Source organism: Cebus imitator, unplaced genomic scaffold, assembly GCF_001604975.1.
Source record: "Cebus imitator isolate Cc_AM_T3 unplaced genomic scaffold, Cebus_imitator-1.0 Scaffold678, whole genome shotgun sequence".
NCBI lineage: Eukaryota > Metazoa > Chordata > Mammalia > Primates > Cebidae > Cebus > Cebus imitator.
The window spans coordinates 165,708-180,185 of NW_016107993.1; positions in this window are offsets into that span (position 1 = coordinate 165,708).

A 14,478-nucleotide genomic window follows, 5' to 3' on the forward strand; every position below is an offset into this window, starting at 1 on the left:
AGAATCCCGGGCCAAAAAGCACCACAAGTTTTCAGTGCGGCAGTTTCAGCCAGAGCCTGGTTGGCACACAGAAATTCACACAAGTCTGGGCAGCCGGTTAGACTGGCGTCTAGAATGCCCGGGAGACAGAGCCACTCATTCATCTGAAAGGGAGGGGGCAGAGACACAGAGCCAGGTGATCTGGCTCGGTGGGTACCACCCCCACAAAACAAGCAATCTGAAACGCTCTGGATTGAGAGTTTCACAGCAAGTGCAGCTGGATCCAGGATGGTCCAGCTCAGTTGGGGGAAGGACATCACCCACTACGGAGGCAGTCCGCCACTACCGAGGCAGTTCACACAGCAGCTGGGCAGAGCCTGTGGCAGCTCAGCAACAGCTCTGCTTACAGACTGTGACTAGACTACTCCGTGCGGGGCAGGGCATCTATGAAAAGAGGCAGCAGCATGATGGGAACTTTTAAATGAAGCCAACCTTCCTAGGACAGAACACCTGGAAAAAGAGGTGGTTATGAGTTCAGCTGCAGCAGACTTAAAGGTACCTGCCCAGCAGCTCTGCAAGGAACAATGGAGTTCCCAGCACTGCACTTGAGCTCCTATAAGGGACAGACAGACTGCTCAAACAACTCCCCGATCCCCATATACCCAAAGAGACACCTCATAAAGGATAGCTCAGGCCGACATCTGGTGGGTAACCTTCTGGGATGAGGATAGCAGAGGAAGAAACCAATGGCAACCCTTGCTGTTTTGCAGCCCCCGCAGGTGATCCCTAGGTAAGCAGAGTCTGGAGTGGACCTCCAGCAGTCCTGTGGCAGAGGGGACTGACTGTTAGAAGGAAAAATAAGAAGCAGAAAGAAATTGATTCAACATCAACAAAAAGGACATCCACTCAAAGACCCCATCCAAAAGTCACCAAATACAAAGACCACAGGTAGATAAAGCCACTAAGACAGGAAGAAACCAGCACAAAAAGGATGAAAACACCAAAAACCAGAACGCCTATCCTCCTCCAAGGGATCACAACTCCTCATCAGCTAGGAATCAAAGATGGATGGAGAATGAATCTGATGAATTGACAGAAACAGGCTTCAGAAGGTGGATAATAACAAACTTCTCAGAGCTAAAAGAACATGTGCTAACCCAATGCAAAGAAACTAAGAACCTAGAAAAAAGGTTAGATGAGATGCTAACTAGAATAAACAGCTTAGAGAAGAATATAAATGACTTGATGGAGCTGAAAAACACAGCATGAGAACTTCACAAAGCATACACAAGTTTTAATAGCTGAATCTACCAAGCAGAAGAAAGGATATTAGAGATTGAAGATCAACTTAATGAAATAAAATGTGAAGGAAAGAATAGAGAAAAAAGAATGAAAAGAAATGAAGAAAGCCTCCAAGAAGTATGGGATTATGTGAAAAGACCTAATCTATGTTTGATAGATTTACCTGAATGTGACAGGGAGAATGAATCCAAGCTGGAAAACACTCTATTATCCAGGAGAACTTCCCCAACCTAGTATGGCAAGCCAACATTCAAGTCCAGGAAATACAGAGAACACCACAAAGATATTCCTCAAGAAGAACAACCCCAAGGCACATAATCATCAGATTCACCAGGGTTGAAATGAAGGAAAAAATGCTAAGGGCAGCCAGAGAGAAAGGGCAGATTACTCACAATGGGAAGCCCATCAGATTCACAGCAGATCTCTCCACAGAAACCCTACAAGCCAGAAGAGAGTGGGGGTCAATTTTCAACATCCTTAAAGAAAAGAACTTTCAACCAAGAATTTCATATCTAGCCAAAAGCTTCATAAGTGAAGGAGAAAGAAAATCCTTTATGGACAAGCAATTGCTGAGAGATTTTGTCACCACTAGGCCTGCCTTATAAGAGCTCCTAAAAGAAGCACTAAACAAGGAAGGGAACAACCAGTACCAGCCACTCCCAAAACGTACCAAATGGTAAAGACCATCGACACAATGAAAAAAACGTGTCAACTAATGGGCAAAACATACAGCTAGCATGAAAATGGCAGGATCAAATTCACAAATAACAATATTAACCTTAAATGTAAATGGACTAAATGCCCCAATCAAAAGACGCAGGCTGGCAAATTGGATAAAAAATCAAAACCCATTGGTGTGCTGTATTCAGGACACCCGTCTCACATGCAAGGACATGCATAGGCTAAAAATAAAGGGATGGAGGAAGATTTATCAAGCAAATGGAGAGCTAAACAAAGCAGGAGTTGCAATCCTAGTCTCTGATAAAATGGACTTTAAACCAACAAAGGTCAAAAGAGACAAAGAAGGGCATTATGTAATGGTAAAAGGATCAATGCATCAAGAAGAACTAACAATCTAAATATATATGCAACCAATACAGGAGCACCCAGGTACATAAAGCAAGTTCTTAAAGACCTTCAAAGACATTTAGACTCCCACACAAGAATAGTGGGAGACTTTAACATTCCACTACCAATATTAGACAGATCAACAAGACAGAAAATTAACAAGGATATCCAGGACTTGAATTCAGATCTGGACCAAGCGGACCTAATAGACATCTACAGAAATCTCCACCCAAATCCACAGAATATACATACATCTCAGCACCACATCACACCTACTCTAAAACTGATCACATAATTGGAAGTAAATCACTCCTCAGCAAATGCAAAAGAATGGAAATCATAACAAACAGCCTCTCATACCACAATGTAATCAAATTAGAACTCAGAGTTAAGAAACTAACTCAGAACCACACAACTTTATGGAAACTGAACAACTGGCTCCTGAATGTTAACTGGATAAACAGTGAAATGAAGGCAGAAATAAAGATGTTCTCTGAAACCAATGAGAATGAAGACCCAATGTACCAGAATCTCTGGGACACATTTAAAGCAGTGTCTAGAGGGAAATTTAAAGAAATAAATGCCCACATGAGAAGTGAGGAAAGATCTAAAATCAACACCCTATCATCAAAATTGAAAAAGCTAGAGGAGCAAGATCAAAAAAACTCAAAAGCTAGCAGAAGACAAGAAATATCTAAAATCACAGCAGAAATGAAAGAGACAGAGACACAAAAAAACTTTCAAAAAATCTGCAAATCCAGGAGCTGGTTTTTCAAAAAGATCAACAAAATAGACAGACTTCAAATGACATTATAAAAAAGAAAAGAGAGAAGAATCAAATAGATGGAATAAAAAATGATAAAGGGGATATCACCACAGATCCCACAGAAATACAAACTACCATCAGAGATACTACAAACAACTCTATGCACATAAACTAGTAAACCTGGAAGAAATGGATAAATTCCTGGATGCTTGCACCCTCCCTAGCCTAAACCAGGAAGAAGCTGAAACCTTGAACAGACCAATAACAAGGGCTGAAGTTGAGGCGGCAATTAAGAGCCTACCAACCAAAAATGTCCAGATCCAGATGGGTTCACAGTTGAATTCTACCAGATGTACAAAGAGGAGCTGGTACCATTCCTTCTGAAACTATGCCAAACAATACAAAAAGAGGGAATCCTTCCCAAATCATTTTATGAGACCAACATCATCCTGATACCAAAACCTGGCAGAGACTCAACAAAAGAAAACTTCAGGCCAATATCCATGATGAACACAGATGCAAAAATCTTCAATAAAATACTGGCAAACCGATTTCAACAGCACATCAAAAAGCTTATCCATCACGATTAAGTAGGCTTCATTCCAGGGATGCAAGGCTGGTTCAACATACACAAGTCTATAAATGTAATCCACCATATAAACAGAACCAAAGACAAAAACCACATGATTATCTCAATAGATGCAGAGAAGGCCTTTGACAAAATTCAACAGCCATTTATGCTAAAAACTCTCAATAAATTAGGTATCAAAGGAACATATTTCAAAATAATAAAAGCTATTTACAACAAACCTACAGCCAATATCATACTGAATGGGCAAAAACAGGAAGCAGTCCCTTTGAAATCCGGCACTAGACAAGGATGCCCTGTCACCAGTTCTATTCAATGTAGTATTGGAAGTTCTAGCCAGAGCAATTAGGCAAGAAAAAAAAATAATACAGTGTATTCAATTAGGAAAAGAGGAAGCCAAATTTTCTGTATTTGCAGACGACATGATTGTATATTTAGAAGACCCTATCATCTCAGCCCAAAATCTCCTGAAACTGATAAGCAACTTTAGCAAAGTCTCAGGATACAAAATCAATGTGCAGAAATCACAAGCATTTCTATACACCAATAACAGACTAACAGAGAGCCAAATCATGAGCAAACTCCCATTCACAATTGCTACAAAGAGAATGAAATACCTAGGAATACAACTAACAAAGGATGTAAAGGACCTCTTCAAGGAGAACTACAAATCACTGCTCAAGGAAATAAGAGAGGACACAAACAGATGGAGAAACATTCCATGCTCATGGTTAGGAAGAATCAATATCATGAAAATGGCCACACTGCCCAAAGTAATTTATAGATTCAATGCTATCCCCATCAAGCTACCAATGACCTTCTTCACGGAACTGGAAAAAACCACCTTAAACTTCATATGAAACCATAAGAGAGCCTGCATAGCCAAGACAATCCTAAGCAAAAAGAACAAAGCTGGAGGCATCATGCTGCTGGACTTCAAGCTATACTACAAGGCTATAGTAATCAGAACAGCATGATACTGTTATCAAAACAGAGACATAGACCAATGGAACAGAACAGAGGCCTTGGAGGCAATGCCACACATCTACAACCATCTGATCTTTGACAAACCTGACAAAAACAAGCAGTGGGGAAAGATTCCCTGTTTAATAAATGCTGTTGGGAAAACTGGGTAGCAGTGTGCAGAAAGCAGAAACTGTGCCCCTTCCTGACACCTTACACTAAAATTAACTCCAGATGGATTAAGGACTTAAACATAAGACCTAACCTAGGCAAAACCATTTAGGATATAGGCATAGGTAAGGACTTCATGACTAAAACACCAAAAGCAATGGCAACAAAAGCCCAAAATAGACAAATGGGACCTAATTAAATTCCAGAGCTCCTGTACAGCAAAAGAAACCATGATTAGAGTGAACCAGCAACCAACAGAATGGGAAAAGAATTTTGCAATCTACCCATCTGACAAAGAGCTAATATCCAGAATCTACAAAGAATAAAACAGATTTACAAGAAAAAAAGCAAACAAACCCATCCAAAATGGGCAAAGGACATGAGCAGACACTTTTCAAAAGAAGACATATATGAGGCCAACAAATGTGAAAAAATGCTCATCATCACTGATTATAGAGAAATACAAATCAAACCCACATTGAGATACCACCTCACGCCAGTTAGAATGGTGATCATTAAAAAAAAATCTGGAGACAACAGATGCTGGAGAGGATGTGGAGAAATAGGAACACTTTTACACTGTTTGTGGGAGTGTAAACTACTTCAACCATTGTGGAAAAACAGTGTGGCACTTCCTCAAGGACCTAGAAATAGAAATTCCATTTGACCCAGCAATCCCATTACTGGGTATATACCCAAAAGATTATAAATCATTCTGTTATAAAAACACATGCACACGTATGTTCATAGTGGCACTGTTTACAATAGCAAAGACCTGGAACCAACCCAAATGCCATAAATGATAGACTGGACAAGGAAAAAGTGGCACATATACACCATGGAATACTATGCAGCCATAAAAAATGATGAGTTCGTGTTCTTTGCAGGGACATGGATGAACCTGGAAACCATCATTCTCAGCAAACTGACACAAGAATGGAAAATCAAACACCACGTGTTCTCACTCATAGACGGGTGTTGAACAATGGGAACACATGGACACAGGGAGAGGAGCATCACACACTGGTCTGTTGTGGGGGGGTAAGGGAGGGACAGTGGGTGGGGGTGGGGAAGTCAGGGAGGAATAACATGGGGAGAAATGCCAGATGTGGGTGACAGGGGGATGGAGGCAGGAAACCACATTGCCATGTGTGTACCTATGCTACAATCCTGCATGATCTGCACATGTACCCCAGAACCTAAAGGGCAATAAAAATAAAAGAACAGACAGTATTCTTTTAAGTATCAGGGTTTTATATAGTCTGTCAGTAAAAACGTATTTCTCTAATAATCTAGTTACCACATGATGTTCTCCTGAATTACTTGATTGTAGAAAGGAATTCTTTATATTCTTTTCTTAATAGTCTTCTTTTGTCCATTAATTTTCTCTCGACAGACTCATAATCTGAATTGACCAGGATGCACACAAGGACGATCTTCTGTTCTATTTTTTAGCATGGAAGAATGTATTTATATTTTTATTTCCAAGACGAGATCTAGAGAAAATGTTAATTGATTCCTTTTGGCAATACTTGAGAACTGGTAAAAGTATCATTCTAAAAACATGAGAGAGCAAACAGTGCTAAAAAGAAGACTTAGAAAATATTAAAGTCCAAGTTTCCAAATGTCATGTTATGAAAGGAACAAGAAACAGGAAGAAAGAAACCCGTCAACTTGATGACAAAGAATTCATTAAATGTCATAAATTTCAAATGAAGCAAGCAGTAAGAATTTAAGGCATCACTGATAAAAAAAGAGTCATGGATGTAAAATGGAACTGTGAAGAGGAAAATGGAAGATATTGGGAAAATTAGCAAATTGCTGTTTTTAGTGGGTTGCAGCCCTTAGATTAGGAAAAGTAACATGGAAAAGAAATCTGTTTTTAAATCCTGATCGTATGAATTTTGTAACCAGAGCCAGGTGCTATGAAGGATCAGTCAGCTAACACTCTTAAGGGAGAAATTACTCTTCCCTAAAGGAAGCCTTGGTCATGCCATTGGAGGATTTGGTTCTATTTTGACATTGTATTGGTATTTGGGGTAATGCCGAAAAACAGATAAAATCTGAGAACAAAATCTGGGCCATTCCAGACACAGATGTTCTGAGCCTGGGCTTGGCCCAAAGCATCTCATGTTGCTCGGTTTGGGTTTGGCACAGCCAGGCATTTTGTGACATCTGACCACAAATGTTTATGATTTCCAATGTTCCTCCTTTATTTTAGACTGACTGCAGTGGCCTTGCTTCACTTTGAGTGGGTCTTAACTTACGTTTAAAACTCTTGGAGAGAAACATAAAACTGAACCTACACATTAAAGCTGTATGTGCAGACCACCCAGCATCCCTCAACCCTGTCCCCATGAGCCTGCATCCACCCCAGCAGTACATGAGCATTACAGGTCTTCCTGGGCAGGGAGGCAATAACCATTCAAAATTCCAGAAGGTGATTAGCTGGGCATGGTGGCACACACCTCTAGTCCCTGCTACTGAAGAGGCTGAGGCGCAAGGATCACTTGAGCTCAGGAGGTCTAGGCTGCAGTGAGCTGTGATTGTGCCACTGCACTCTTAGCCTGGGAGACAAAGCAAGACTCTGTCTCAAAAAAGGAAAAAAAAGAAAAATCCACAAGAACATTCAAAAACGAATCTCAACACTATCTCAACACTGTTTCTGCTGAAATAAGGTGGCTGCTCATGAGGACTGTTTTACAAGAGTTTCAGCACATTAGAAAAATTATTGCTATGACACCGAGGTTGTGAAAAATGAGGGTGGCTGTTGACATTTTTCTCTAAATCCATCCCAAATCATGTTAAAGGTTTCCTTTTTCTCTGTGCTCTTCCAGATGACCTTGACTTGATAGGCATGATCCCAGCAGCACTTAGCTATGTGCACAGGTCTTTTACCTCTGTTACAGCCTTCTCATTTTAATCATCAAAACGGACCATCAGCCAACATTCTGCTTGTGGTTATTAATACAAGAAAAGTAAAATTAAAAGTGCTTGGCATATCATCATCCCAGTTTTGTACTACTGAATGCACTTTAAATGATGTCTTTGTGGAGGACAGTGTGGAAATTCCTCAAAGATCTAAATCGGAAATACCATTTGACCCAGCATTTCCATTACTGGGTATATACCCAAAGGAATATAAATCAGTCTGTTATAAAGGTACATGCATACATATGTTCACTGCAGCACTGTTCACAATAGCAAAGACATGGAATCAATCCAAATGCCCATCACTGATAGACTGTATAAAGAAAATGTGGTACATATACACCATGGAATACTATGCAGCCATAAAAAGGAATGAGATCATGTCCTTTGCAGGAACATGGATGGACCTGGAAGCCATCATCCTCAGGAAACTAGCATAGAAACAGAAAACCAACACCATGTGTTCTCACTTATAAATGGGAGCCAAACAATGAGAATACATGGACACAGGGAGGGGAACACCACACCCTGGGGTCTGTCAGAGAGATATGGGTAGGGAGAGCATCAGGATTAATAGCCAATGCACGCAGGGCTTAATAGCTAGGTGATGGGTGCAGCAAATCACCATGGCACACGTTTACCTATATAACAAGCCCGCACATCCTGCACTTGTATCCCAGAACTTAATAAAACAAAATAAAGATCTCTTGAGCACAAAGTCCGTGGACCCTTTCTGATCAGGAAGGGATCACTCTTAAGGTTTTCTCTTGTCCAATGACTCGCACAGCATCTATCCTGCTCGGGGGTCTACTCATCTCAGACTTTCGAGAAGTCTCTGCATCATTCCATTGTCTTAAGACATTGGATGTAAAGTGCCCACACCCCTCCCGGGATGCCCTTGGACCAAAATATCTGTATGTGGGTTAGGGAAATGTTTGGTGCAGGCACTATGTTCTCACCAGTCTTCACAATTAGCTTTGCCTATGGTGATCTAGGGCATCCCAGGGCATCTGGTATCTCAGGGAATCAAGCTTTCGGCCATGGTTCTACCCTTGGAAAAATGGGTATTACTCAGCCATTCCAGTAGTGAACTCAAGGATATCCATTACCAGAAAAGAATCCCATCACACTCACAGCCAATCACAAATACAGAGTACAGAGGCTAGTATAAAATATCTTCTCACTGGGTCACTTCTCAGACATGCAGAGGCTTTCTCAGATGAGCATCCTTGAGTTCCTCTCCCTTGGTTTCCTTTCTTCCTTTCTTTACCTTCTGTCCACCCCCAGAACCTCCTTTGTTGCTGGTTCTGTGCCTACGCCCTTGGAACCCCATTCCTAGTTTCATTCAAGGAGGAGATGGTGACTTTTGATCTTCTTTAAAAAGAACCCTTTCAAGACAAACAAATCTCTCTTGTGCATAACATGGATGCATTATTCTGCTGCAAAAATCCCTCCTGGGCAAGGTGAGGAAACATCAAAATATCAGTGGTCCAGGGTCCAGTGGTCCATCAGTGGTCCAGAAAAGCCCATTCCATCACAGTTCAATTACAAGAATTTAAGGAGAAAAATATTTAAAACAAAAATATTTTGTTTTGCTGGGCATGGTGGCTCATGCCTATAATCCTCGCACTTTGGGAGGCCAATGGGGGCAGATCACCTGAGGTCAAGAATTTGACCAGCCTGGCCAAACATGGTGAAACCTCCTTTCTACTAAAAATACAAAAATTAGCTGGGTGTGTTGGTGTGTACCTGTAATCCCAGCTACTCAGGAGGCTGAGGCAGGAGAATTACTTGAACCCAGGAGGCAGAGGTTGCAGTCAGCTAGTATCATGCCATTGCACTCCAGCCTGGGTAACAAGAGTGAAACTCCATCTCAAAACAAACAAAAATCCTAAAATATTTTGTTTTTAAGAAACTACTCTCTCTCTATATAGACACATATACATATGTGTGTTTGTGTGTGTGTGCACGTCGTGATACTTAAAGTTGATACAGTGCCTATTAAGTATAGCTAATATCATCTCTTTGTGCCAGATACTAAGTGTTTTATTTCTGTTATATTATTTAATCCTTAAAATGACCCAAAGTAGTAGATTCTACGGTTACAATTTTGCAGATCGAGAAACAGACTAGAAAGTTCAAGCTGCTTGATTACAGTCAGACCACACCTTCTGATTTGGGTTCAGAAGATGATGGGCTTTGTCTGCATTACAGTTCTTTGAGTATGAGAGTTGAACCTTGATTAAATTGAAACCATCTGGAAGCCAAAAACCTTTATAACACCTCTCCCCACTGCTCCACTAGAACTTAGAACAATGACCTGCACACATTAGGAACTGACAAGTGTTTGTGAAATGCATGAAGGCACAGCAGAATTTTGCACAAGTTAAAAATTAAATTTTGCAGAAATAGAAACACATTTTTGGAGTTATATCCAAGTGTTCACCCTTTGAGGTCACACATATAGTAATAAGTGCAATATAGCGATGACAGGAACATATTTTAAAAGGGAACAAAAAACTTCAGCCAGAATCAGCAAAACAAAGGTCTTCCTGCACCAGAAATGGAATAGAGATGCAAAATGGTGAGATGGCTGAGACCAGGATCCCAGTAGGCCCCACATCTGGAAGCAGGCAGTGGCTACCAAGAGATATTGTTCTGTTGGGTAAGGGGGACCAGGAGTTCTTCATCAAACACAGGGCAGGGGGCAGGCTCACAGCTTGAAGTCAGGAGCTGAGTGGGGCTCTCTCTAATCACAAAAAGGGACTAAACAAAGAAAAAAATAACATGGCAAATGTCCTCTGGAGAGATGTTTTTGGATAGCAGCTCCTAGTTTCATCTGAATGTGACAGTAAACCACATTGCCAGCTGGCCGAGTGAGAGGACCTGCCATCTCCAGCATCACAGTGGAACAGGCATCTGAAACTGCTCTGAAACCTCTTAATCCCAGAGGCTCAGAGGGCCAGGAGGAAGCAATTGCAAATCTTCTAGTCTGAGAAAGAGAGAAAGATGCATTATGCAATCTAATACTAAAAGAGACAGCCAACAAGATCAACCATCAAAATATGAATTTACTCCAGACTTAATTTTATAGAATTTTTTGGCAAAACCTTCAAATATGTAGGCTAAATGTGCTCAAAAAGATAAATGAGGCATAACTTCTTTTAACAAGAAAAAGAGTGCATAAAACACAAACAAGGAGAAATGAAGCAAGTACAAGCAGCACTGAAAAAGAACCTCCTATAAATGTGGAAATGAAAGATGTGATGACAAAAATTAAAGTACACTCGATCAGTTAGACAGCACAGAGTTGAAGAAAGGTGAATTATTTGGAAAATCTTTAAGAGGACCAAGCCTGCTTTTCAGTTTTCACAGCAGGAAGAAGATACCTAATAGGTCCTGCATTTTTCTTCCAAAGGCAGTCTATTACAAGCAAGGGAGTGCTTTGGGTCTATGTAAGCTCCCACAACCTTAGTTTAGAACCATCTGCGATCAAGAAAATTAAAGAACAAATGTGTCCTGTGTTCTGTACATTATGTGCTGGCTATTCAGTTCCTGTAAAAGTACAAGTAGCTCCTCTTTGCTATAGTAAGAGTTTTAAACCAGTGAGAAGAAGTGACTTTCCCATTTCAGTCTTCTCACGCCCATTCTGGGAATCAGAGACAGGAGACAGGGGCAGAGCGTCTGGGATAGGGGCTGCCTCCCTGCAAGTCTCTCCTGTGTTCCAATGGGAGCCTACGGTGTGAGGGGCCCAACCTGGATATCTCTTCAATCCCAAGATGGATAAGAACAAATTCCTCAATGAGGGATCATCCATGCCTATTGCCAGAAGGTGCAGAGGAATGTGTGATATTTAAAAGAGGTTTTGGTTACCTTGTCTGCAGAGAGAGCTGGTGCTGCTGGGTTTTCTGCATTCCAAGCTCCAAAAGAAGGGTTGTGTGTGTGACTCTATGAGGTGGCCCCATTCCTGACGGAGTCTCTAGGTACATGGGAAATAAGATGCATTGGAAATGGCATTCATCTGGGACTGCACTCTAGAGCTGGTCACCCTGCTGACGGAGCCACCCTCCTCCTGACTGGGAGGGCCCCTAGCTAGGGGTAGTGCATCACACCTGTGACAGTGCCTGTCAAAGACGCTCTCCACCCAGACACACAGGAGGCACGCTGAGGAACCAAGGGGCACTAGGGGACTTGGGGGCTGCAGAATGGAACACGTACATTGGATATTCTTTCAATTTATTTAGGCTTTTAAAACATGCTATGGACAGTATGCTTGGCATTTGGAAGCTTGATGCTCACCGTCACTAAGGATTTGGGCAAACTGAATATTCCCTGAAGGTTTTTAATGCATAGGCATTTTTTTAAAAGCTACATAAGCTTGTTGATGCTAGCAGAAGACATGAGGATCCTGGGTCAGAGATAAAGAACTTCATTACTCAGAAAAAAAAAAAAAAAAAAAAAAGCTACATAAGCAGCCAGGTGCAGTGGCTCCTGCCTGTAATCACAGCACTTTGGGAGACAGGTGGGTCACCTGAGGTCAGCAGTTCAAGACCAGCCTGATCAACATGGAGAAACCCCGTCTCTACTAAAAATACAAAATTAGCTGGGTGTGATGGCATATGCCTGTAGTCCCAGCTAGTCAGGAGGCTGAGGCAGGAGAATTGCTTGAACCTGGGAAGCGGAGGTTACAGTGATCCCAGATCATACCATTGCAATCCAGCCTGGGCAATAAGAGTGAAACTCCATCTCAAAAAAAAAAAAAAAAAAGCTACATAAGCAACAAGGGAGTCATGAAAGCAGATTGAGGAGGATGAGCCATTTTATTTGGAGGATCCTCTGAAGAGTGATTGCCTTGAGTAGTTTTGCTTGTAACTTGACCTCAGCCGGCTTCAGGTAAGCGGTGAGCACTCACCTCCTCCCGGTTTCTCCGTGGGGCCAAATCCAAAGTGTGTGTGTTGGACTTATAGCCAACCCTGCCACCCCCACTCCACATGTGGCCTGCTGCTCAGCTTCTCTGTGCTCAAGGCTTCCTTCCGCCCTTAACAAGCTTTTACCTCTCCAGAAAATTCTACCTTTCCTCTATCTTGTTTAATAGTGTCTTTTTATATTTTCCTGTGTTATTTATTTTGCTTAGTTTCCATAGAAACAGAGGAGTGGAGGACAGTGCAGGGATTATCTACACCCACATCTTATGGATGAGAAAACTTAGGCCCAGGGAGATGAGGATTTTGTTTTTAGTGAGCCATGGGGAAAAAAAGGATCTTCCTAAATGGACCTGACTCCTCTCAGACAGCTGGCTGTGTTTCTAGAACTCTGCATCAGCGAGTTTCTCAGGGTGGCAGGCTATTCCTGCATCCCCAGAGCGCCCCAGAATCCCGGCACCAGAGGTCATTCTGAAAGTATCTGCACTCCCTCTGGGATCGGCTGACCCTGCCTCTGACCCTTTCAGACTCTTGGAGTGGTCTAGCCAAGCAGGCTCCTTTCCCCAGCTTCCTGGCGACCATGATGTCATCCAGAATGTTCTCCCTCCGGTCTGACCTGATTTCCATTTGCTGCCTCTCTAATCCTGCCATGGAACTTGCCATGGGCCCATTGGCAGGGAGCCTCCTTCTGCCCCTCCTGTCTTTGGTGCCCTGGTGCCCACAAGCAGGAGTCCATCACGAGACCGCATTTGGACCAGCCCCCAGTGGAATCACACTGTTTTGCTCCCAGCTCCACAGGGAGGGCAATGTGACCCATCCACACCTGCATACAGTGCCTGCCAAGGCATGACGTGCTGAGGAAAGTTGATGAGGATAAGGTTCTCGGAGAGTTCCTGCTGGACATCTGTGGCCCAGGGCTTCTCCTTATAGGGAATAAAGTGAGACAAACTCAATTGGCTTTAGCATTATAAAGGTTAGAGCTGAGTCATAAGAGATCATGTAGATGAGAGAGAGTCCATTGGGGGTCAAATTTCATGTCCACCCAAATCACCTTTAGGGGTTGGTGAAATTCAGATTTTTGTGTCCTTCCCAGAGAGATTATAATTTAGTTGGTCCACATTAGAGGCAAGGAAAATGACTTTTTAATAAGCATAAGTGATTCTGATTTGGAAACCCTCGATGGTGCAAATGAGGAAGCCAGGTCCACAGCATCCACCGCCTGTCGGTCCCCACCCCAGTGATGAAGGCTGTGGCTCCCCAGCCTCTGCAAGGGGGAGCCTCTGATCTTGCACCTCTGCATGGCCTAGTCCTCCTTTTGTTTCTAGAACTCTCCCTTCTGTGTGTCCCACCCTGGGTCCTTGAGAGGCAGGCTGTGCTCCCAGAAAGGTACCCGGAGGAAAACACAAAGGTATGAGGGAGGGCAGCACAGAAAGGAAACTGAATGAGCAGTGAAGACAGCTTCAAAATTGCTTCACGATTCTGTCAAGAGAAATTGCTGAGCCCAAACATCTAGTCAATTGTGTTGAAAAACAGCCATCAAGCCATCTGCCAGTCAATTAAATGTGGGGTCAGTCACTCACCTAATGAAGCACCTCGAAAAAATGTCTACTTCAGCTCTTCCTTCCTCCTCCATCCGCATCTTCCCCCTCTTCTTATTTTACTTCCCAATGGATGATGTGAGAAACCAAGTTGGAAAGAGAGATGAAAACAAAAGTTGCGTTGTTTACCGATGTTAAACTTGTTTAACTTATTTTGTCACAGAGTTTTCCATGTGACATTGTGCAAAG